This window comes from Labeo rohita, chromosome 5 (assembly GCF_022985175.1).
Source record: "Labeo rohita strain BAU-BD-2019 chromosome 5, IGBB_LRoh.1.0, whole genome shotgun sequence".
In the NCBI taxonomy this organism is placed as follows: domain Eukaryota; kingdom Metazoa; phylum Chordata; class Actinopteri; order Cypriniformes; family Cyprinidae; genus Labeo; species Labeo rohita.
Window position 1 is genome coordinate 42,153,790 of NC_066873.1, and position 24,351 is coordinate 42,178,140.

General features: G+C 32.9%; 1 protein-coding gene across 3 annotated transcripts in view; it reads left to right on the plus strand.

Annotated features, from left to right (window-relative positions):
- Positions 1 to 821: 821 nt before the first annotated feature.
- The window catches only part of bmpr1ba (bone morphogenetic protein receptor, type IBa), a 68,954-nt gene continuing 45,424 nt past the window's right edge, over positions 822 to 24,351 (plus strand). Inside the window, exons 1-4 of one of the 3 annotated variants that reach the window (XM_051109275.1) lie at positions 822 to 957; positions 7,455 to 7,511; positions 20,710 to 20,739; positions 21,670 to 21,736. The gene's annotated coding sequence lies outside the window, so the exon portion shown is untranslated. The remainder of the gene's footprint in view (positions 958 to 7,454; positions 7,512 to 20,709; positions 20,740 to 21,669; positions 21,737 to 24,351) is intronic. The other 2 variants (XM_051109274.1, XM_051109276.1) reach the window with 2 other exon arrangements.

The window sequence follows — 24,351 nt, forward strand, 5'->3', positions numbered from 1 at the left end:
TAAACTACCTGACTAACCCACCTTACTAAGTAGGTGAGCTTTTATTTACACTGATTTAAAAAGAATAAAGTAAAAAATAATAATAATAATATGCAGGGTTATTATAGTTAACTAAAACTAAAACCATAAATCATTTTTGTTGCTTGAAATAAAATAAATGTTAACTGAAATAAATAAACAAACAAACAAACAAATACATAAACAAATACAGAAATAAATAAATAAATGTTATTTTAGCTAGTTGACAAGACAACATCATTCTCATTTTTTTGTTTAACGTACTATAATTGAAGTACTATAATAAATAAATAAAAATATGTAAAAACTATATCAAAATAATAAACATAACCAAAACAAAAATAGTGCTATAACTTTATAAATTAAGATAAAAACAGAAAACATAAAAATAACATCTAACTCAAAATATTCACAAAAATTAATAATATGTCATTTACATTAAAATAAATAAATAAAGCAGTCTTTCAAAACATTCTGTATTTAATGTATAATATATTTATTTATTTATTTAGTAAAATTAGAACTATGAAACAAGCCATAATGGAAAAGGTAAACTATTATTTAATAAATTGCTATAGCTTATTACAATAATTAAATATTATAAACGAAATGTGTGAACTTCTCTTGGTTAGGTAGTTAACCGTTGTTTGCATATCACATTATTTATTTACTTATTTATTTATTTATTCCTAAATTACCTGACTAACCCACTTGACTAAGTAGTTGAGTAAGTTTGTCTGTCAGCGCGCGTGCAGGTCAGTCAGTGGTGTGGTGCGCGCGCCGCCGGTAGTCGGTGTCGTGGAGTTCCCGCGCGTCTCGAGCTGCTGATGTTGACCAACGCTGAAGACATTTGTGTTGAACTGACACATCATTCACACCGACTCACGGAGTCTGTGGAGCTTTTAGCAAGACCTCACGGAGACTTTCACTTCAGAACGGGTAAGAATCCAATCAGTCACGTCTTTTTGAGCGGTGGGAAGTGATTGGGGTCGGTCTCATGGTTACATCTGCTCTTTTAACAGAACTGCGATTGATTTCAATAAAATGTAACGTTAAATCGGTGTGTTTTGATGACGATTCGTTAGACTAGCTTTTTTTGGGTAGCACTGTGCATGATTACAAACATTTACCATGGTAAATTTCCGCCGAAGGAAGTTACAGTTGTACTGTATATTCCTAAGAGAGCACATTTAAGAGATCTGTTATACATTTACTATGAATTACAAGTCTAGTAGAAGCTTTAACTGTAGTAACTGTGGTATTTTAGGATAACCTTGACGGTTGCCATGATAAATAATTGTTATATAGTACATGTTTTTTGTGAAACCAACACTTGTTCAGTATTTTTGTAAAGTCTAGACCTTCTAACATTATTCAGTACAATGTTAAAATGCGTAAAACCAATTTACTACCATGTATTTTTGTATGTACCATGGTCCTTGTCATGATTTTCCAATTTGTCCATGATTTTGGAGTTACAATTTGTAGTACCTTTTTTTTTTTAAAAAAAGCTGAATTTTCCAATTTCTGTGTCACTGAATTAGAAATAATGCATGTTTTCAAACACATTTCCTGTAAATGTCTGCCATTGGACAGACAAACATATAGTCCCGCCTCCAAAATTATATTTTTATTATACTTTTTTCTTACCTACTTCAATTTGACAATGTAAAGCTGTTTAAATAATCATTTTATAGTCATTTTATGGTTTATGGTGTTGCATCATCAAGTAAATTTGTAAATTTGTCTGCCATTGGACGGACAAACATATAGTCCCGCCTCCAAAATTATATTTTTATTATATTTTTTTTCTTACTTACTTCAATTTGACAATGTAAAGCTGTTTAAATAATCATTTTATTGTCATTTTATGGTTTATGGTGTTGCATCATCAAGTAAATTTGTAAATTAGATGAAGTTTTCTTTAATTAACGTTGTGTTAACATGCAGTTTTTTTGTGATATCAACACTTTTTCAGTATTTCTGTTTAGTTTAGACCTTCTAACATTATTCAGTACGATGTTAAAATGCATTAAAAATAATTTACTACCATGTTTTTGGATGGGTACCATGGTCATTTGTACTCTTTGGATTGCCTTGTAGACTACCATGTTGTATATCAAAATACCATGGTATTAACATCTGACACAGCATAGTACTATATTGTATCTCCACGGTACATTTTTGTTAGAGAACAAATTGAAGATTGCCTTCTTGTCATATACACTTGGATTGCATGATATTGTAGTTATACTTATTATATATATATATATATATATATAAAGGGAATTGTCCAATTTCTGTCACAGTATTGGAAATAATGCATTTTTTCAAACACGTTTCCCATAAACATCTGCCATTGCACGGACAAACATATAGCCCCGCCTCCAAGCTTATAATTTTATTAAAATACTTACATTCTTTTTCCAACTTACCTCAATTTGAGAATGTAAAGCTGTTTAAATCATTGTTTTTACAGTCATTTTAGGGTTTGCGGTGTTGCATTGTCATGATCAGCTGTAAAATGTGATATAGCGTTAACTGTACAGAGAAAAGTAGGTTAGTAAATTATTTTTATTGCAATAATTTCAAGCTGTAGGGCTGTTTAAAAAATATTTTACAGTCATTTTATGGTTTATAGTGTTGCATCATCATTGCAACAAAGTTAACTTTATAAAGAAAAGTAAAATAGTTTCTTTTTTTTATTTATTTATTTTTTTAATTAACATTGTGTTTGCATATTGTTTGTTTTTTGTGGCTATACTGTTGAAACTGTGTATTTTAACATTTACAGATTGGCTATGCTCACTCACACTGTGGGTGATTTGCTGTAACCCAGATTTGTAGGGACAAGTGGAAATTAATTTTCTGCGGTAATCAACAATATGCCAAAAATGCTGTCGATTCAGCTCAGCTTGAACCACTGAAACCAGAATATTCCTTTAACACACTGGATGGGTTTGCACTGCTGATTTGGTCATGATATAGGGTGTTCAGGACACGTCTGCTGGGAATATGATACAGCGACAGAAACTTTTAACTGCTCTGATAAGGAGTTAACTCACATTATCTTGATAGCCTCTACTCTTTCAGCACTTAGAGGGTAATCCCTACACGAGCGGCTTTCTCTTGGGATAATGGGGGAATCAGACTGTTTGTGTCCATTAGACACTTGATTTTTGACTTTTATGAACCATTTGGTCCATGAACACAAGCAACAATTGTTGGCTGAAGCATACTTTATACAATGTCATCAGTGTTTAGCAAAGTAAATATTACTGTGTTGCACATAAGTTAGCATTTGTTTGTTTCCAAGACCGTTAAAACATGTTAAACAATCACCTTTAGCGTACATCAAAATATAGTACTAGATGTATTGGTTGTAGTTATGTAAGTACGACATATTTTTATTATGGACTAGTTGATTGATCTGCCTTACCCCTGTCTGATCAGACATGTTTTTCAAAGATCTTTCTCATAGTTCTTGTGTTCACAACATTTTATATTATTATAGTATTTATTAATATTTTGTATTAGCTTTTATTTTTTATAATTATTCTATATTTACATGTTATTTTTATTTATTTGTATTTTAGTTTTAGTTTGAATAATTTTAGTACTTCAGCTTAGTTGTAATGGCAAGTTTTTTTTTTTATCTAATATTTACATTTCATTTTATTTCAACTTTGTCTTAGGTAATGGAAATGATTTTAATAGTTTTAATCTTAGTTAAAAATAACAACGTCAGCTGGACAGAATTCAACAGAATTCAGAGGTCTCAAGATGCATCTTAAAGCTATTTTTAACTTGGGATATGGACCTAAAATGGGGCAAGGCACAAATAAACAAACATGTTGCATAATGTGACATAACATCCAAATACAGTTGAGTTCAAAAGATTATATACACCTCACAGAATCTGCAAAATGGTAATTATTTTACCAACATAAGAGGAGTTATACAAAATGCATGTTATCTGAATAAGATATTTCACATAAAAGATGTTTACATATAGTCCACAAAAGAGAAAATAATAGTTGGATTTATAAAAATTACCCCTTTTAAAAGTTTACATACACTTGATTCTTAATACTGTGTTGTATCATCCACAGCTGTGTTTTTTTGATTAGTGATAGTTGAACAGTTAAACTGCTCGTTGTTCTTCAGAAAAGTCCTTCAGGTCCCACAAATTCTTTAGTTCTTCAGCATTTTTGTGTATTTGAACCCTGTCCAACAATGACTGTATAATTTTGGGATCCATCTTTTCACACTAAGGACAACTGAGGGACTCATATTCAACAAACGCTCACTGATGCTTCAGAAGGAAAAACAACAAGAGCCGGGGGGTAAAATCATTTTGAATTCGAAAATCAGGATAAATTGTGCTTATTTTGTCTCCTGGGATCATGTAAGTATCTTCTGTAGCTTCTAAAGAGTAATATTAAATGAAATATATATATATATATATTCAGGCAAAATAAGAAAAATGTACACATTTTCATTCTGTTTAAAAGTTTTCACCCCTGGCTCTTAATGCATTGTTTTATCCTTTTGAAGCATCAGTGAGGGTTTGAACCTTCTGTAATTTTTGCATGTGAGTCCTTCATGGGACCTATGGGACCTGAAGAATTTTTCTGAAGAACAGCAGGCAGTTTAACTGTTCAGGACAAACAAAGGACTCATGAACAACTATCACTAAGAAAACAAAAAACAAACAAACAAAAACACACACACACACACACACACACACACACAGCTGTGGATCATTCAAGTAACAACAAAGTATTAAAAATCAAGCTTATGTAAACTTTCAAACAAGGTCATTTTTATAAATTCAATTATTATTTTCTCTTGTGGACTGTAAACATCTTTTATGTGAAATATCTTATTCAGGTCAGTACTAAATAAAAAATAACATGCATTTTGTATGATCCCTCTTATTTTGGTAAAACAATTAACATTTTGCAGATTCTGCAAGGTGTATGTAAACGTTCGACCTTGTTCGTTTGCATGCGTTTACATGGCATTGCATGTATAACATAACAAAGTTGGACGTTTATCTTGAAATTTATAGTTGAAATTGATGCATTTGTTGCAAAAATTTAGAGACAGTATCTCTGATAACACACTGAAATCTTCATTAAACAGCTTTCTTTTAAATCATGCCTGTTGCTATAAATATTTCACTTAAAATGAAATACAAAGAAGCCTTACTAACTGACCATTTGATCACCCTGACCCGTCCTTAATCGGTTGCATGTAAATGTTGTTTTTAAGGCTATGTGTTGTTGTGCGCAGTAGCATTTTACAACAGTACCGTTTCTGTTGTGTGATATCAAAACAAGTTCACTAATATGACTGTAGGTCCAATGTCACGGATGAACAGAAAGAGAGAGACCTGAAACTATGTGAGCTTTTACACACACACAGGCACTAATCAGGTCCAGCTGTGTGTCAGTGTGTGTTATGTGGAGTTCACATTGGAGAGTGTGTGACCATATGGCATAAAGCGTCCAATTCTTACCTCACCCCCCACCTTTCGTCATGGGACTAGGCAGGAAAGACTCAACGACCAGCCAGAGTCGAACAGCAGATGTGAGTGTGTGTATGAGAGAGAGCGATGGAATGTGTGAGTAGTAGTACACCCCGTCTGCAGCGCAAGCACAAAACTAAAATGCCTAAAATCAACATGAAATCAAAATGTCATAACTTGCTCTTCCTGTGATATAACTCACTTGATGTCTTTGATGCAACTCTTACTTTTTACAATCCAATCTTAAAATCAAGATCCATTTTATTTTATTTTTCTTGTTTAACAAGCAGTTATTTTAGTATTATTTGTATACTATTATATTATTTATCATTTTTTAGGTAACATTTATTTATTTATTTTTACAGTTGATGTTTTAATTTTAGTTACATGCTTTTACCATTTTTTTTAAATAGCTTTTTAAATAATTCTATATAATAGTTTTATTTTATATAATTTTTTTAAAACTTTTTTTTATTTTTATATTTTTCAGTTTTTATTTTAATTTTAGTTATGTGCTTTTGTCATTTTTATTTGCCTTTTAAATAATTAAACAGTATATTTTTTTTATATTTTATTTGTTTTGAATTAAAAAAAATAATAATATTCCATTTAGTTCCAACAATTTTAGTACTTCAGCTTATTTATTTCACTTTTAGCTTCATTTCAGTTTATTTATTTTCACTTTTATTTATTTATTCCATCTTATTTTAAGCTTTTCACGTTATCTAGTATTTCGATTTTATTTTATTTCAGCTTAATTAAAATTAATGGAAACAATTTCTAATATTGTTAACAAAAAACAACACTGTCGATAAGCCATTTTACTTGGAAATATATACAGTCAGTATTATCATAACTTCCATTTCTTCAACTTATTTCAGTTAGCTGTCAAGGCAATTTTTTAAATTTCCATTTAAGTTCAGTCCAAGTTTTTAATCCAATATTTATATATTATTTTACTTCAGTTGCATTTTAATTACCAAAACATTTTTTAATAGTTTTAGTTTTTAGATAACCATAACATCGGAAAGCTGTTTGAAGTGCAAGTGTGCAAAGTTGTCATGACTCCAATGCATCTGTTTGAATTAATAAAGTTGTCCTCACGGCAAGCCATAGACTGAAAGAAATATGGACTTAGTGTCCGTGATGTCACCCGTAGGTTTCTGAAGAGCATTTTTGAAAATCTTAGTGGGCGGGAGTCGGTTGTCGCCATCTTGGAATCGCATCACTGCACGTCACTCCCGGATAATCGAAAATGGGCAAAGAGGCGAGATGTGGGTGGAGCTGGTTGCTGAAATCCACCTGTCACTCAAGTGGGATTGACTCCCTTTTGAAGCCAGTCTCTAGTAGCCAGTCGATGAATTGCAATTTAAGTCACTTCCGTGTTGGTTTCAGTAGAGAGAACGGGAGGTTGCTGCTTGCTGCAAGCATGCCAGATCGAAAAATAAATAAATAGACAAAAAACACTTGTGTTAAAATTAACAAAACTCACTGTACTGCCAATGTGCAAAGTCAACAAAACTGTAGACACTGTTTCTAGCCATTTAGATTTTTTTAGATTTTTCTTTTCCTTTGGGTTTAGCATGCTATAATACGACTAGCTGAATATAATACAGGCATGCTGTGTGTATTTAAGTGTGTGGTTGTGTGTATGTGTGACTCAAAGGGAGTCTCTGTTTGAGCTCCATTAGTCTCAACCTCGCCCTGACACCACTGCTCACATTAATACACACAAATATTCAAGTTTATGCAATGTTGATTGCATCATTTGAGTCATGAAGTATCAGGCCCTAAAGTTCAATATTTATTGTTGTGCTGGTGTTCATATGTTAATATATTTGTTTAGTATATTTGGAAGGTGTGTGGATTTGGGTGTATTTAATTGTGTATTTTCTCTTCACAGGTGATCTGTATTCTGATTGGCTGCTGGCTGGTTATGGGACGTTCTTATATCAGAAAGGTGAGTATTGATTCTTCAGATGGATTATGACTCATGAGGCCTAAAGATACAACTGCTGACCACTAATAACACTGAGAAGTAGGTGAGGAATGTTTTGCACAAACAGGGCTGAAGGAAATATTCAAAATTACATTTCTCCCAGTACAACGCATTGAACACTAGGGCTCTAAGCTAAGATTTTTTTTTTTCTGCTGGCCCAGAGATAACCAGTGAAATTCACAATTATTCCAAATTCAATACCACAGCTAAACTACTAGCCAAACTAATATAAAGTTCAAACATTATTAAAGACAAGTCAGCAGTCAGTAATAAAATAAGAACAAATAAACTAATTACAAGCAATGGCACAAATAAATACAACAGAACAAAGATTTATTACAAATTAAATAAACAGTGCTGTTCTCATGACGCAGGCTGTACTCTGGGTAATAACGAAAACATTTATTTCAGTGAAAAAAGTCCCAAAATTCTCAATTTCAACATTTTAGACAATAGGGCTCTACAATCTTTTTCTTTTTTTCTTCAGAAATTCTTGTGTGCTTCAATTTTTCTGATAATCAAAAGAAGGCATTACATTTTTTTGGATTTATCAAATGAAAAATAAACCCTTTTATTTTTTGGCCAAACAAACTTACTGTTTTACTGTTAAAACATGAAGAAAAATTGTGTGAATATTCAGTTTAAAAGTTTAATAATAATTGTAGGATTTGTTTTCCACAATTAAGTTCTTTAATCTTGTAGTATTTATTTTTATCATTTAATTGTTTCATTTAAATTTGGCAGAAATAGGAATACATAAAGACCTACATCTAACTGTACAAAAGTAATACAAGACTTATATATTTCTGTTATATGTTAAACTGTACTTTCATTTCGACGGTTGCTGTTTAGTTTCTGTTTGTATACAGTATGATATGATGCTAGTTTTCTCAAATAAATCGGTAAAATTTACTTGAATTGACTCACACAGCAAGATTAAGTTGTGTTCATGTCATCATATAGTGAGACGCAGAGGCCGAAAATCACCGCGAGCGTCACGTTTTGTGTAGTAAACAAAACCGCGTCTCTGCCATTCATATATACAGAGGCAAACGGAACATGCAGGATTCATATTTAAACCGTTTTTTTTGTTTCAATATTCACTAGTGCATATCGCAATCCAAATTAAGTGACAGGTTGAAGCAACTCCAATAACGTCATATTTAGCCCCTGGATTATGAATGAAAAAAACGTGTATTTTTCACACTTGTGCATTTTTAACAGCGGACCCCCCCTCGAAATGCGATTGGTTAGTTTAGGGCTAGTTTTGAGTAGAAATTGGGCGGGTTTTGTTGTGAAAACCTGGCAACCATTGACAAAGCATGCACCAAAACAAAAATATAGTGCTCCAATCTGATCCTAAAGGAGAAGTTCACTTCCAGAACAAAAATTTACAGATAATTGACCCTCTTGTCATCCAAGATGTTCATGTCTTTCTTTCTTCAGTTGATAAGAAATTATGCTTCTTGAGGAAAACATTTCAGGAATTATCTCCATATAGTGGATTTCAACAGTGCCCCCAAGTTTGAACTTCCAAAATGCAGTTTGAATGGAGCTTCAAATGGCTCCAAATGATTCCAGCCAAGGAAGAAAGGTTTTATCTAGCGAAATGATCGGTCATTTTCAAAACAAATTGACAATTTATATACTTTTTAACCTCAAACTGGTCTTATGTAGGCCTATGTGAACTCTTTTTTTTCCGCGTCAATACAGTTATGTCAGAAAACTCCCATCTCATTTTCTTTCCCAACTTCAAAATCATCCTACATTGCTGCAAAAGTACCGACCCAGTGTTTACAAAGTGAACATGCAAAGAAGATCAAACGCCCTTGTATGTAGGATGATTTTGACGTTAAAGAAGAAAACAAGATGGGAGTTTGTCAATCTACCCTGACCCAGATTACACAGACTATGCATGTGCATGTGCATTGCAGAGACGAGACAAGATGAGCATTTGAGGTTAAAAAAGTATATAAATTGTCAATTTGTTTCGTAAATGACCAATCGTTTAGAGCCCTTTGAAGCTGCATTTAAACTGTATTTTGGAAGTTCAAACTTAGGGGGCACCATTGAAGTCCACTATATGGAGATACCTCCTAAAATGTCTTCCTCAAGAAACATAATTTCTTTATGACTGAAGAAAGAAAGACATGAACATCTTGGATGACAAAGGGGTGAGTAAATTATCTAATTTTTATTCTGGAAGTGAACTTCTCCTTTAAAATAATGACATAAAACTGTAAACACTTAACAAAGCAATATGGATGGATTAGCTGAGTGGTCATGTGACTAACTGATGAAAAACAGTTTGTAAACCAATATATGTCTAAATTCTTTATTACATAAAGTAATTAGAATGACAGTCTACATTAATCGACACATTCTTAGGAAATAGTGGGTTCACAGCAAATTATCAGAACTATTTCAGTAAGACAGTAATATCGTGGTTTACCTGGAAACCTAACGCTACACTAGGTTTACATCACATATTAGCACAAACAACAGATGGTGGTTCGGAGACTTGTTAGTCCAAATAAAGAAGATTAGAAGCCAATGAAGATACAAGCGAAGATTAGAGAAGCAATCCTCGGTAAAATGACAAGCACAACAAAAGGTTCAAATTCTACTGCTGTGATGTCATGGAAAAAAATTAATTTGAACCTCTTTTGGTAATGAAAACAAAACAAATTTGCTTTGACAGTGCAGAACACAGCATCTTCTCGACACAATGTAAATACATTAACGTATTTTGTGGGAAGGCAGTATTATGCAAATGTTTTGCAACTTAGTGGTAACAGGCAGAAGATTCCAAAATATAATGACTCGTTAAGGCTGCTCTGTGTCGACTCTTTCTTTTGTGAGACAAAATCTTTGTCATGCACTTTTTTTGGTTAACACCTTTGCAGACTTTTTACATTGAAGGATAGCTACGTTACAAACGGCAAAATTTTTTGAAAACCCATATGACCTGCTCTTTAATTATGAACACGCTGATTTGTAGTGCAAAAGTTTTATCGTTCACTGCATGTTGTTATTCTCGTTATTTCTCTTTGAACTGGAACTGGAAGTCTAGCCCCTATGCTTACTTTCGCGTTTCGCGTCTTGGAACATTTTTAGAATGAATATCAATTTTTCTAGTTGTGCCAATCTCAAACATAAAATGTTTTATGGAGTGTTAAATGTAAATAAACCAAACATGTCTGTTTTTTTTTTTTTTTTTTCTGTCCATACGGTAAAAGCCCACATTTTTCAAAACATCTTATTTTGTGAAAGAAAAAAATTACAGTTTGGAGTTTGGAATGACTTCTCAATATGCTCTCTCTGTAATCTCATTGTTGTCTGTGAGAAGCAATTGAGATATCAGTGAGATATCCCATTTCCTATGGGATCAGCCGTAGTACTGCTAGACCCAGGAGCTTTCTTGAACCCTAATTGACAAAGCTACAGATTAAAAGCATTTGAGAGCATGAGATCTCCAATCCGGAGTTTAGCGAGTCTATAAAGGCTTCAGGTTCATCAGAGTGATTTATCATGCAGGAAATAATGTTATCACGGCACATTCCTCAGGTAATATACGATCACACACACCTCCCATTGACCCAGGTGTGTGCGTGTATAAGTGAGTGACAGAGGGATTGCTGGTGTCTGCAGGGCTGATATTATCGCATGCTGAAAAGAGATATAGATCAAGAGGAAATTGAGCCATTTAAATCCCAGGAGCGCTTTATGATTAATGGCTGTCAGATATTATACTGTCTCTCTCTGAAAAGATCTGGCAACCAGCCGAATAAAACACCACACACGCTCATAAAAGTCAGTCATTTTTACATTGTCCAAAAGCCAAATACCCTCTGCAATCCACCCACTACGGGTGGGCGGTATGACCCAAATCTTATATCATGGTATGAGTAATTTTATGTGACGGTAGCTGTTTGTATCACTTTTTTTGCTTTTGTACGTGGAAAAAGTGGTTTATATATTAAATAACCATGTGGTCATGTCTATTTATGGATACTTTAGAAGCAAAAGCTCACTTGATTTGTTGCCTTTTATGTAAATAAAAAGACGAGTATGCATAAAAAAAGGATCTTAAGTGTCATACTTTATAACGAAACAAAATAATAAAATATTATTCGTTGTAAATGAAATTCTGACAATGAATGTGAATTTGTAACAGTCATGTTTTAGGTTATGCGGTCAATATATGCATTACCTGTGACCCTCACATCAGGTGAACTCTATAATAACTAAACTAAACTATGCTTTTCATGTTCCTTTGATGTTCTCATGTGCAATGTAAAGCAGTTCAGCTCACTCATAGTGAACTGTGCAAATATGTCTTCTGTGGTATAAATGGTAAATCGAAATGACACATTTCTACCGTTGCACATAATATACTGTAAAAACGTGCATCTCTACGACCCACAAACCCATTTTCGCTCTTTTAGGAGAGAGATGAAAGAAAGAAAATCTAGAAATGACTATACATGTGTTTCCGAGAGCATATGCTATTTTTTGCATTCATTAAAGAATCTTGAAAAAAGAAATGCTTTTTGCCAATCAGCATGTTAGAATGATTTCTGAAGGATCTTGTAACACTGAAGACTGGAGTAATGATGCTGAAAATTCAGCTTTGATCACAATTGCATTTTAAAACATATTCAAAACGAAAATGGTTATTTTAAATTCAAATAATATTTCACAATGTTTATTGTTGTTGTTTTTTTTTTCTTTTTTAACAAATAAATGCAGCTTTTTTGAGTCTAAGTGATTATAAAAGACACTTAAAAAATCTTGAAGACCCCAAACTTTTGAATAAAAGTGTGTGTACACTACCGCTCAAAAGTTTGGGATCAGTAAGACTTGTAATGTTTTTTTAACAGAAGTCTCTTATGCTCTTCAAGGCTGCATTTATTTGATCAAAAATACAGAAAAAACAGTAATATTGCAAAATGTTATTACAATATAAAATAATGGTTTTTATTTTAATATACTTTAAAATACAATTTATTCCTGTGATGCAAAACTGAATTTTCATCAGCAGTTACTCCAGTTTTAAGTGTCACATGATCCTTCAGAAATCATTCTAATATGCTGATTTGTTTATTTATTTATTTATTTTAGATTTATTTTTGGCCTTTTTGCCTTTATTATTATAGGACAGATCATAGCGGTCAGGAAGCGAAGTGGGAGAGAGAGAAGGGGGCGGGATCGGGAAAGGTCCACAAGACCATTGACGCCGACTAATATGCTGATTTATTATTAGAATTATCAATGTTGGAAACAATTGTGCTGCCAAATCTTTTTTTAGACCCTGTGATTCTTTTTTTTCAGGATTTTTTGAATAACAAGTTAAAAAGAACATAATTTATTCAACATATAAATCTTTTCTAACAATGTAAATCTATGCTATCACTTTTTTATTAATTTAACACATTCTTGGTGAATAAAAGTATTAATTTCATTCAAAAAACGAAAGAATAAAAATTCACTGACCCCAAACTTTTGATCAGTAGTGTATATTGTTAGAAAACGTTTATATTTTAAATAAATGCTGTTCTTTTTAACCTTTTATTGATCAAAGATCCAGAAAAAAGTATCACAGGTTCCAAAAAAAAATGAAGCAGCACACCTGTTTCCAACACTGATAATAAATCAGCATATTAGAATGATTTTTGAAGGATCATGTGACACTAAAGACTGGAGTAATGATTCTGAAAATTCAACTTTAATTACAGATATAAATTAAATTTTATTGTATATTAATATAGAAAAAAAACTTGTTTTACATCGTAATAATATTTCACAATATTACATTTTTTTTTTTTCTGTATTTTTGATCAAAACACAGCCTTGATGAGCATAAGAAACGTCTTCAAAAACCATTAAAAATCTTACTATTCCCAAACTTTTGAGCGGCAGTGTATATTTAACACCCTAGTATCATAGCAGTGAGTATCATAGCACAGGTAAGCACCATTCACATTTGCTGCAGAAACTGTAATCTAGTTATCGCATGGGACGTTGCACAGATGCCCTGCTGTGCTCTTATATGTTCGTGATTGGCTATTAAGATTGATTTACCTCCTTTCCGGTTTGCCACACCCCCACTCCAGCGCTCACGTCTGTGAAAGTGCTTATGTTAGTTGAGTTTCATTACTTCCTGTCTCAGTGGCTAGGCTGGTGATCAATGCTGTGTGTGTGTATGTGTGTGTCTGCTCATGTATGCACTTATAAACTTATGGACTGCTGACGGATAACCCTTGCATAACCCATTTATCATGCATCCCTGAGCTGCAGTATAGATCCATTTCACATGCACACCCGCTCGCTTGTGTCATACAGGGAGACTGGTGCTGCTTCCTCTATCCGAGAAAGTTTTAGCATCTCTTTTGTCTCCCTCAAGCTCATTGTATTCTTATTAAAATGTGGTGTGATTGTGACAAATTTCCATGTGACAGGCTGATCACCCTGTAAATACAATAATGTGCAACTTTCGTATTTGTAACTGGCCAAAAATCAGTATGAATGGGTCAACGGTCAGGTTAAGTTAAGAACTGTAATATTCCTGGTTTAATGCAAGTTAAGTTCAGTTGATAGTATTTGCCTTGTTTTCTTTATTTAAAAAAAAAAAAAGCAAGGTTATGGCAAGACAATTATAAAGGATATTAATGAGGCTAGTTTTTGGAAAATAAAATGGCTTAATTAGATTAAAAAAAAACTTTTTTTTATACATTACATTTTTTCAGTTATAACTTTTGTATTTGAAGTTGACAAGCTGTTTATGTCAATTTTTACTGTCTGTTATTAGTGTTTATTACATTACACTGTCATAGTGACAAAGCTGTAAGATTTAATATAATCAGTGTGTGCGTTAGTATTATTTATATGCTAATATTTTAATAATTTGTTTTTTATTTTGATATTTGATAGTTGCAGTACTATGTACAGTATGTACTTTTGTCATATATATGATATATATTTTATATGCATTTTATTTATATAGCTTTAATTGGTATTATAATTAATTTAATTGATTATTTATTGTTTTTTTAATATTTTTATACAGTGCATATTAGGTTTTTATATTTCTATATAGCTTTGTTTTTATTCCAGTTTTTATATTTTATATATATAATAGCTTTAATTGATTATTTCAGTTTTTTGTTTTTCGAATAATTTTCTAATTTTCATTGGTTTTTAATATTTATTTTATTATTTTTATTTCTGTATAATTATAAGTTTTATATTGTATAGCTTTTTTTATATTTGTATAGTTTTTCTATTTCAGTTTTTAGTTTTTTGTGAATTTTAGTTTTTATATTTCTATATAGCTTTAATATATTTTTATTTCAGTTTTTGTTTTTTTAAATAATTTTCATTGGTTTTTAATATTTATTTGTTTTGTTTTTATATTTCTATATCATTTATTAGTTTTCTATATTTCTGTACAGATTTAATCTTTTTTTTTTTAAGTTTCATTTTAGTACTTCTACTTAAACTTATTTATTTCATTTAGCTGCCAGAATTTCATTCTAATTTATATATTATTTCAGCTTTATTTCAATTACTAGAAATACACTAAACAGAAATCTCTCCTAATGTCATATTAAAATGGATTTTATTTACTATATTTACTATTTTATTTACTATATTATTGGCCTTTTTCACTTTTATTGTAATATATATATATATATATATAGTTGGGAAAAAAGTGTTTATTTGCATTTTAATTTGCAATATCACTTACAGTTTTGCTATTTTAGGTCATAAAAATAAATAACTGAATACAATGTTCTGTTTGGCTGATTTAGCATTTTTGCTGTCCTTCTCTTCAGACAGATGAACCCATATCGGTGTAGTGGAATGTAATAGACTGATATATTAGTGGTGTTGTGAAGCTTTGCTGATGGCTTCTATTGTTCTGAAGTATCTGCCCAAACAATAGCAGCTTTCAATGGAGCGAATGTTGTTCTGTGTGTGTAAAAGCTCAGCATGAAAGAAGAGATGTGAGTATAATCCTTTAGTGACTCGCGCTGAAATAGAGACGTCTGCGAGACACACACACACACACTTCGGGACTTCTGAGGGAATCCTTGGAGTTTCCAAGGTGACCGTTGTTCCGGCGCTAAGGATTAGAGCACGGATTCGGAGTCTGAAGTGTGTCTGATTGAGTCGCTATCAGATTCACCTCGCTCTCAGGACGGTTTATCTGGAGATGTGGTCTTGTGGTGAACCGTCGGGAGCTGTTGAGCTGTTTTACGGTTTGGGCAGGTTCGCTGTGATTTTGCTTTCCGTGCCAGACGTCCTTCTCAATGAGGGTCTTTGTGCTGTGCTGCTAATTTTAGCTCCGGAATATTTTACCCAACTGCCAAACGGGATGGCCGTAAAAGCCAGTGCACTGTGAAGTCTTTCCCCTGTGGTTGTGTTTGTGTATGTGTGTGTGTGTGTGTGTTTTCCCCTTTTCCTCTAGAGTGTTAACAGACACACCTCGTTCTGTCCTGTGTATTTTTTGCGATTAAACTTGGCGGACGATAAAATAGGCCAAAAACTTCCCACAGACGATGAAGCAGTGCTTGTTTCAAAGGTTTTATACTTGGCTGATTTGCTATTCAGAGTTGCAGGTTTGCACAGTAACAGCTGGCAGTCATGAGCAGAGATTTGTGGGTAATTGCAAAATGGAGGATGTGCACCTGTTTAAAGTGCGCTCCACTGAAATGCATGGGAAAACAATGTGAATTGGGAGATTTGCCGTGTCATTTCTTTTGTCAAACTCTCTATCGATATAATCAAACACAAAAATGGATGCCACAAGTGTCTTTTTCATGCTTCATTTCCAATTCTGTTGTTCATATGCGTCATATTGAAAACACATCTAATATACAGTGCCCACTGATTTATAAAAGAGAACATATATAATAGAAGAAAATATTTGGACAATTAGGTCACACTTAAAACTGTCTGAATGCCATTGCATTATATATATAGAAAAAAAACAACCCCATATGTCCTCTATTAAAATATATATTATGCATTTTTAGCAAAGCAAGTCATTTATTAAAAAAAAAACATGCAATTTAGTATTAAAACAAGTGTAATGTAATTTTAAAAGGGTATTATGATATCTTATGTAAGTGTTATTTATTTATTTATTTATTTATTTATATACATGCATATACATATATATTGTTTCAAAGCAGGTATAATTAAAAAAAAATTATATTGTGTAAAATTCTGATGTAGTATTAAAACAGGTGTAATGTATTTTTAAAATGATATTATCATACATTGCATTAAAGCAAGATTAATTTTTTTTTTAAATTGCCCCTGTTATGCCATTTTAAAGGTTGCTAGTATTGTTTTAATAGACTCCCAAAACAGGTTTACATGTATGCAAGGTCAAAAAACATTTTAGTTTTCTCCAAAAATAGATTTAATTTTACCCCATTTCTAAATGATTCATAAACGACTCGTGCGAAGCAGTTCGTAGAATCAGTCTCTCTAAACCCCTCCTTTCCGTGAGCCCTCACTGCTGTGATTGGTCAGATGGCACAGTCCTTTATGATTGGTCTACCGCGTACGGCGTGTCGGAGAACGAAACGCCCATTGCCATAACTGACTGACAACCCTGGAGACTTGTCAATACTTAGAAAAGATGGCATCGATTTTACCATACCAATTCGAGCCAGAGTCTGACGATGAAACGGCTGAAGTGGCTGATCGACAAGTTAGCACGGTCTACCGTGGAAAGTGCTCGCTATTTGCTTTTATAACCGAACCGGGCACACCTCTATGTTGTAAACTTCAACATTGCATAATGCATTAAACCGCTTTTACACCGAACGCGGAAAGCGCTGCGCTGGCCGCTGGGTTCAGTGCAGCCCTTCAGAGCACAGCGGCAAAAGTTCATTTGAACAACTGATTTGAACTTTGTCCGCGGCGCGTCCGCTTTGGTCGAGACCGAAACAAGCCGTCCTCGCAGGGCGGAAGCAATTAAAACGAATGGGTTTCATAGCACAGCGCTTTCCGCATTCGGTGTGAAAGCCGCTTCGTGCGCCATCTTTTATCAGTACTTAAACTAACGAGACAGACAGACAGTCAATCACATCAATCACAAATTGTCAGACTACAGTGGGTCCACAGCTGAACAACAGAACTACAGAAGCGTGATTTAGCCGGTTAGCATGACATGTGCAGGGTTGTTACACAACATAACATACACAACTACGTATTTTGAACGATCGCTAGAAAATACAATCTTTGTAGATTCATCTTTTGGAAGTGAATATAAAACAGTTTTACTCACAGCGTAGGATACAGCGTCTTCCGTATAATGTACGTGTAAATTTCCATGTGAGGTAAATCAATGGTAATTTATGGGCGGGCAAGTTGTTCGCGACGTAGAACGTGGGCGGACATTATGCAAATCTGTTACTTCGTGACGTGTGGCCGTAACAGAGAAAGATTTGAAATCCTGACGACTCGTTTAGGCAAATGTGAGTCGACTCTTTTTTTTGATAGACAATAACTTTATGTATCGTGCACTGTCGGCTTCACAACTTTGCAGATAGTTTATGTTCACATACAGCTACATGACACACTGCATGAAAGATCATATTTGAAAACGCATAATAGGGGCACTTTAATATATTTTGTTTCAAAGCAGGTGTAATTAAAAAAAAAAAAACATATATACATATATATATATATATATATATATATATATATTCAGGTATTTTTTAAGAATTATTTAAGTTTTAAAATACTTTATGGTTTTACTGATAGACAGCAGTAAATTCACTGTGAGAGAGACGAACAAAGCTGCGAATGTACAAAAAATATTTGTTTTTGCTCTACACTTTATAACCCAAATTGAATTAGAGCTAATGTTTCTAACTCATTTAAACACCACCTACCCTCTGTCCCTCCCTCTCTCTCTCTCTCTCTCTCTCTCTCTCTCTCTCTCTCTCTCTCTCTCTCTCTCTCACATGAAAGGGTTTTCTTTCACAGATTCGGTTACATTGACTGACTTGTGATGGGTGCTGATGTGGTTGTGTCTGATGTCTTGTGTTTTGCATTAGATGTTTTCTGTATCTGATTGGTGGAAACATGCAGTGACATGTCATCAGAAATCAACAGCATCAGGCAGCTAATAATCAGCCAATAACCCTGTAACAGTTTCCCAGCTGCATGGTGCTCCGTAGTTTGGTAGCAGATTTTTCTCATTTTCTGAAGCATGATATTCAAATCAGCCTCATTTGTGGTCGGCTTCAGTTCATTTTAGCAGAAAACCAGAAAAAAATGTGCTTTCACTGCGTCCAAAGTGTATGATTGCACAAAAATATATACGTTTGTATTGAACATTTATGGAGCAACAGATTTTGTGTGAAAATAAATCATGCAAGTCATTTTTTTTGTTTAAAAATCTTTTAAATGTTTGAGGTGGCAGGGGGGGCCTTTTACCCCACACACAGGGCTCACCAGCATAGGGTAAAATGCACACAGTATTGATACAAAACTTTAGCTAAAATAATGTGTTTTTTTTTTTTTTTTAATAATGTCTAAGTTAATACTTGTTCAAAACAATCACTTTGGCAAAGTTTGTACTATTTTTAACTTTCGATTTTGATAAATAAAATAATTGTTTTTTGTTCAATAAATATACTGTCATTAAAATATTAATAGAAAAGTTTTTTTAAAACACATTTTTACCCCAAATACCATACTTTTACATATTCTTTTTTTATTTAAAAACTGCTGTTTTAATTATCTCAAACAAAACTGAAAATCATGAAGAAGACCTTTGTCTCACAATATATTCAAGAATTTTAGCACAGAATCGACTTTGCGCTGCTGCCCATGATCGCTTCAAGGATCAGACAAAATTGCATGTGTGTCTTGAAAAGCGGATGTTTTGGAAAGTGCTACGCCAAGTTTTTCTGCCATCTAGTGGTTTAGAGGAAAATAATATCAAAGGCGCCTTTTACCCAGGGGTGCCTTTATCCCCGTTGTACCCTATATAAAAAATATATATTTTTTGTAGATTTTTGTTAAATGGGAACACTAGGTTACACTAGATTTCTAGATCATTTAATCATTTTAATTATTTGTAAAAATTTTATTTTAAAGATAAAAAAGTTAAATATACATAAAATATATATATATATATATATATATATATATATAAACTGAGCCAAATATTTTCTAGTTTTCTTGTCTCTATATGTGACCAATTTTCCTATTTTGTCGACCAAAATGTTATTTTCAGAGTCGATGCCGAAGTGGAGTCTAGCATTGGCGTCAGTATCGATAAATGTAATCAGTTATTCTTATTTTTGACATTAATTTTCAGTTATCGGCCTCCGATATTTTGAACCGATATATATGTCTGCTGTAAGTTAATGGCAAAATTCGTTTTAACAAAGGCTTTTTTTTTTTTTTTTTTTTTTTTTTTTTTTTTAAAGCTTTTAAATTATTTTATCAGTAAATCGGTTTTGAAAATGATCTGCGCCAATAATTGGACAGGGGTGCTTAATATCGGCGCCGATAATCAGACAGGGGTGCATTTCCCAAAAGCATCCTTAGCTAACTATGGTCGTAAGTTCCATTAAACTATTTGTAATGACTGAAATTGGGACCATAGTTGCTTTCAGGAAACGCACCCCAGGCCGATAATCAGTCGACCCCTACATGAAACAGTATGATTGATCAGACTGATTTCTGAGGGATCATGTGACACTGAAGACTGGAGTAATGATGCTGAAAATTTTGCTTTAACCACAGGAATAAATTACACTTTAGAATATATTAACATGAAAAACAATTATTTGAAAATGTGAAACAATTTCACAATATTTTAGTTTTTACTGTATTTTAGATCTAATAAATGCAGCCTTGGTGAGCAAGAAACTTTCAAAACCTTAAAAAAAAATTGTTCCTGACCCCAAATGTAAAATAGGTCCACAAAAGTGCAGCCTTGTATCTTTTTTTGCCTCAGAGTTTGTTGTAATATTCATATCATATTAGCCTGCTACTCTTACTATTCATTTTTTATTATATTTATATGGCAGAAATGGTAAGATTATTATTATTATTATTATTATTATTATTATTATTATTATGCTGTTGCAAATTTTGACATTAATTTTCATTTTTACAGCAGACATACACTACCGTTCAAAAGTTTGGGGTCAGTACATTTTTATTGTTTCTTTCTTTCTTTTTTTTTTTTTTTTAAGAAATTAATACTTTTATTCACCAAGGATGTATTAAGTTGATAATTAAAAGTTTATTAAAAGTTAATAATAAATAATTTACATTGTTATAAAATATTTATATTTTGAATATACACTGTACTTTTTAAACTTGTTATTCATGAAAGAATCATGAAAAAAAAAAATCACAGGTTCCAAAAAATATTTGGCAGCACAACTGTTGATATTATCCAACATTGATCATTCTAATAATAAATTAGAATATTAGTATATTAGAATGATTTCTGAAGGATCATGTGACACTTAAGACTGGAGTAACAGCTGATAAAAATTCAGCTTTTCATCACAGGAATAAATTCTATTTTAAAATATTTAAATATTATTTAATTTTTTTTTTTTAATAAAAAACATTATTTTATATTGTAAAAACATTTTGCAATATTACTGTTTTTTTTCTATATTTTTAATCAAATAAACACAGCCTTGATGAGCATAAGAGACTTCTTTAAAGACTATTACAAGTCTTACTGACCCTAAACTTTTGAACGGTAGTGTATATTGGTTTAAAATATCGGTTATCAATACTTTGATATCTGCTGTAAAAATGAAAATTAATGTCAAAATTAATTTTAACACAGGGCTCTGACAAACCTTCCTTCAAATGCTTTTAAGTTATTTTATCGGCAGATCTGTTTTTAAAATTACAGATACCGATAACTATAAAAATGCTTAATATCAGCGCCGATAATCGGCAAGGGGTGCATTCCCGAAAGCATCGTTAGCTAACTATTGTAATAACGGAACTTGCAACCATAGTACAAGATGTTACAGTATGTTTAATATTTGTTCAAATAGTGTGGCTTGCCTTTGTAAATGTGAAACTGTTATTTTATGTGTTTCTACAGTCTTCCGTTGCTCGGGGTTCGATGGTTTGGGGGAGCTAATGCATGCGGGACAGCGATACCTGCGCAGGTAAACACAATCACACACACTCCAAAGCTTTACCTTACATATACGTCCACTGCTGGTCGAGACCCTGCTGTTACCGGTAATGTTTATACCTCCGTAACGCGATCGACGCGGAAGCTTGAGGTACACCATAACCTATATGTGCGCAAACACGCTCCGTATTAGCAGAGCGAGCGTGCGGGAGTCTCATATCTGTAGAGAGGAAGCGAGGTCAGAGGTCATGCTCGGGGGGCCGCGAGCTGGTTTTATGTTACAGGTGAGTGTACAGACAACGGACAGACAACACTACACACATGATACTGCTCTGAATGCCAGGCTGTGGAGGCCAGATAAAGACGTTAGTGTGAACGGGAGAGAGAGGGTCGACTGTGGTGAGGTCTCCGCGTGATATGAGATCTGCGTCTCGTAGTCGGTGACACGGACGCTCTATATTTGGGAGCTGAAGCACGACTGCTGACCCCTAGATCCACTCCACCACCTGCTCACACACACACCGGGGTTGTATGTCTTTGGAAACAGAGCACAACAGTCCGGTTCTGGATGTAAAATCTCATTCTTTTCTCTCATTATGAAAGTGATTTGGGATGATAATGTGTAAATGATTCATGACAGATTTGTTGTGAGCATCTGAGATAAGGGGATGAAGATACCTCTCTAGAAACTCCCGTGAAGCACTGCAAATGCCATAATCAAGTCAGTCTCATTGCACTTTCATACATTTTTTGAAAGAAATAATATTTATATTCTGCACGGATGCATTAAATTGATCAAAAGTGAGAGTAAATACATTTAGAATTTTACAAAAGATTTCTATTTTAAATAAATGCTGCGCTTTGAACTTTCTATTTAAAGAGAAAACAATTCATCAGTTTCCACAAAAATATCAAGCAGAGCAACTTTTTTCAACATTGAAAATGATCAGAAATGTTTCTTGAGCAGCAAATCAGCATGTGACACTGACGACTGGAGTAATGATGCTGAAAATTCAGCTTTGCATGACAGAAATAAATTACATTTTAAAATATATTCAAATAGAAAACAGTTATTTTGAAATTGTAAAAATATTTCTGTATATTTTTGTTTTTACAGTATTTTTGATCAAATAAATACAGCCTTGGTGAGCAAGAAACTTTCAAAACATTAAAAAAATATATATATATATCTTCCTGACCCTAAACTTAAAACAGGTACACAAAAGTGCAGTCTTGTATCTTTTTTGCCTGAGTTTGTTGTAATATTCATGTCATATTAGCATTCTACTTTTACTGTTCATGTTTTATATTTATATAACATAAATAGTAAGAGTAGGATGCTACTATGCAGCTGCCGATGTCCCAAACTTTTTTGCTGCTTGTGCTATATTTAAATTTCATTATAATTTTGTTATATATATATTTTAAATGAAATATGTTTTGTTTTGGTGTCAGAATGAAATGATATAGGATAACAGGAACCAACCAGACAATCCTTGACCTCTCATTTTGATGCATATTGTTCTCAAATAAGGCAAGAACTTTCCAAAAGTTATTTGGCTGGTTTTGGGACACAAATTTGTATCAGTCTGCTTAAAAAACAAACTTGTCATGTTTACAAATTCCCAGGCTGCTACAGTGAACACCTATGAGTGTCTCAAATATTTGAACGACACTCAAAGTTTAGTTTGAAGCATTTAGCAGCAAGGAAATTTATCATTGAGCAATTCCTTTTTTCCCCACACCTGTATATGGTATTATCTATTTCAGATAAACCTGTTTCTAAATGACATGTAAAGACAAAACAAATTTGGCGCATTTACATATCGCTCCAACAATCTCTTCCTGTCTAAGTGGGCGGTTTGTGTCCTGACTAAGCTGCCCGATATCCACACACACACACATGCTTCAGTTCCTCATCCTTTCTCCTCTTGGTCTCTTTGCTCCATTCATCCGTCTTTCTTTTCTTTCCGGGTGGGATATTGTATGTTTTCAGAGGCAGTCGACTTTTTCACAGTGCTCTGACTGACTGATCCTAAGACAGAGGTCGAAGGTCATGTTCAGAGGTCCTGACCTCCCGTGGAATGCCTGTGTGGGGGTTGTTATCGGGATCCATTTGCGTAATTTTTTTTTTTTGAAACGTGCAGGTGTAAAAACATATGAGGTCTAATGTCCAGCCTGAAACATTTTGTGGGTATGTTTATGTCATTATGTGATTTACTTAATTTCTTCTGTGAAATGGGTGCCTAAATTACACTGTAAGTGGCTATAATTAATTCTTAGTGAATTCCACATTGCTTGTCATATATACATTTATACATACACTTACCAGTATTAAAGTAATTAAACATGCACATTTCCCCTATTTGTACATTTTGATCACCTTTGCCACTACTAATTTAATAACAATGTCAAAATGACTATCAGTGTTTTTAATAAAATTAAAATTAAAATGTTATTTTATTTTGTTTTTATATATTTATTTTTATAAATTTAAAATGTAATTTTATTTTATTAAAATGTAATAAAATAAAAATTAAAAAACACTATCAGTGTTCTTAATAAAATTGTAATACAATATTTTAATTTTTAAATTTATCAGTCATTTATCAGCTATTAAATTTAGCAGCTATTTATTAAATATAT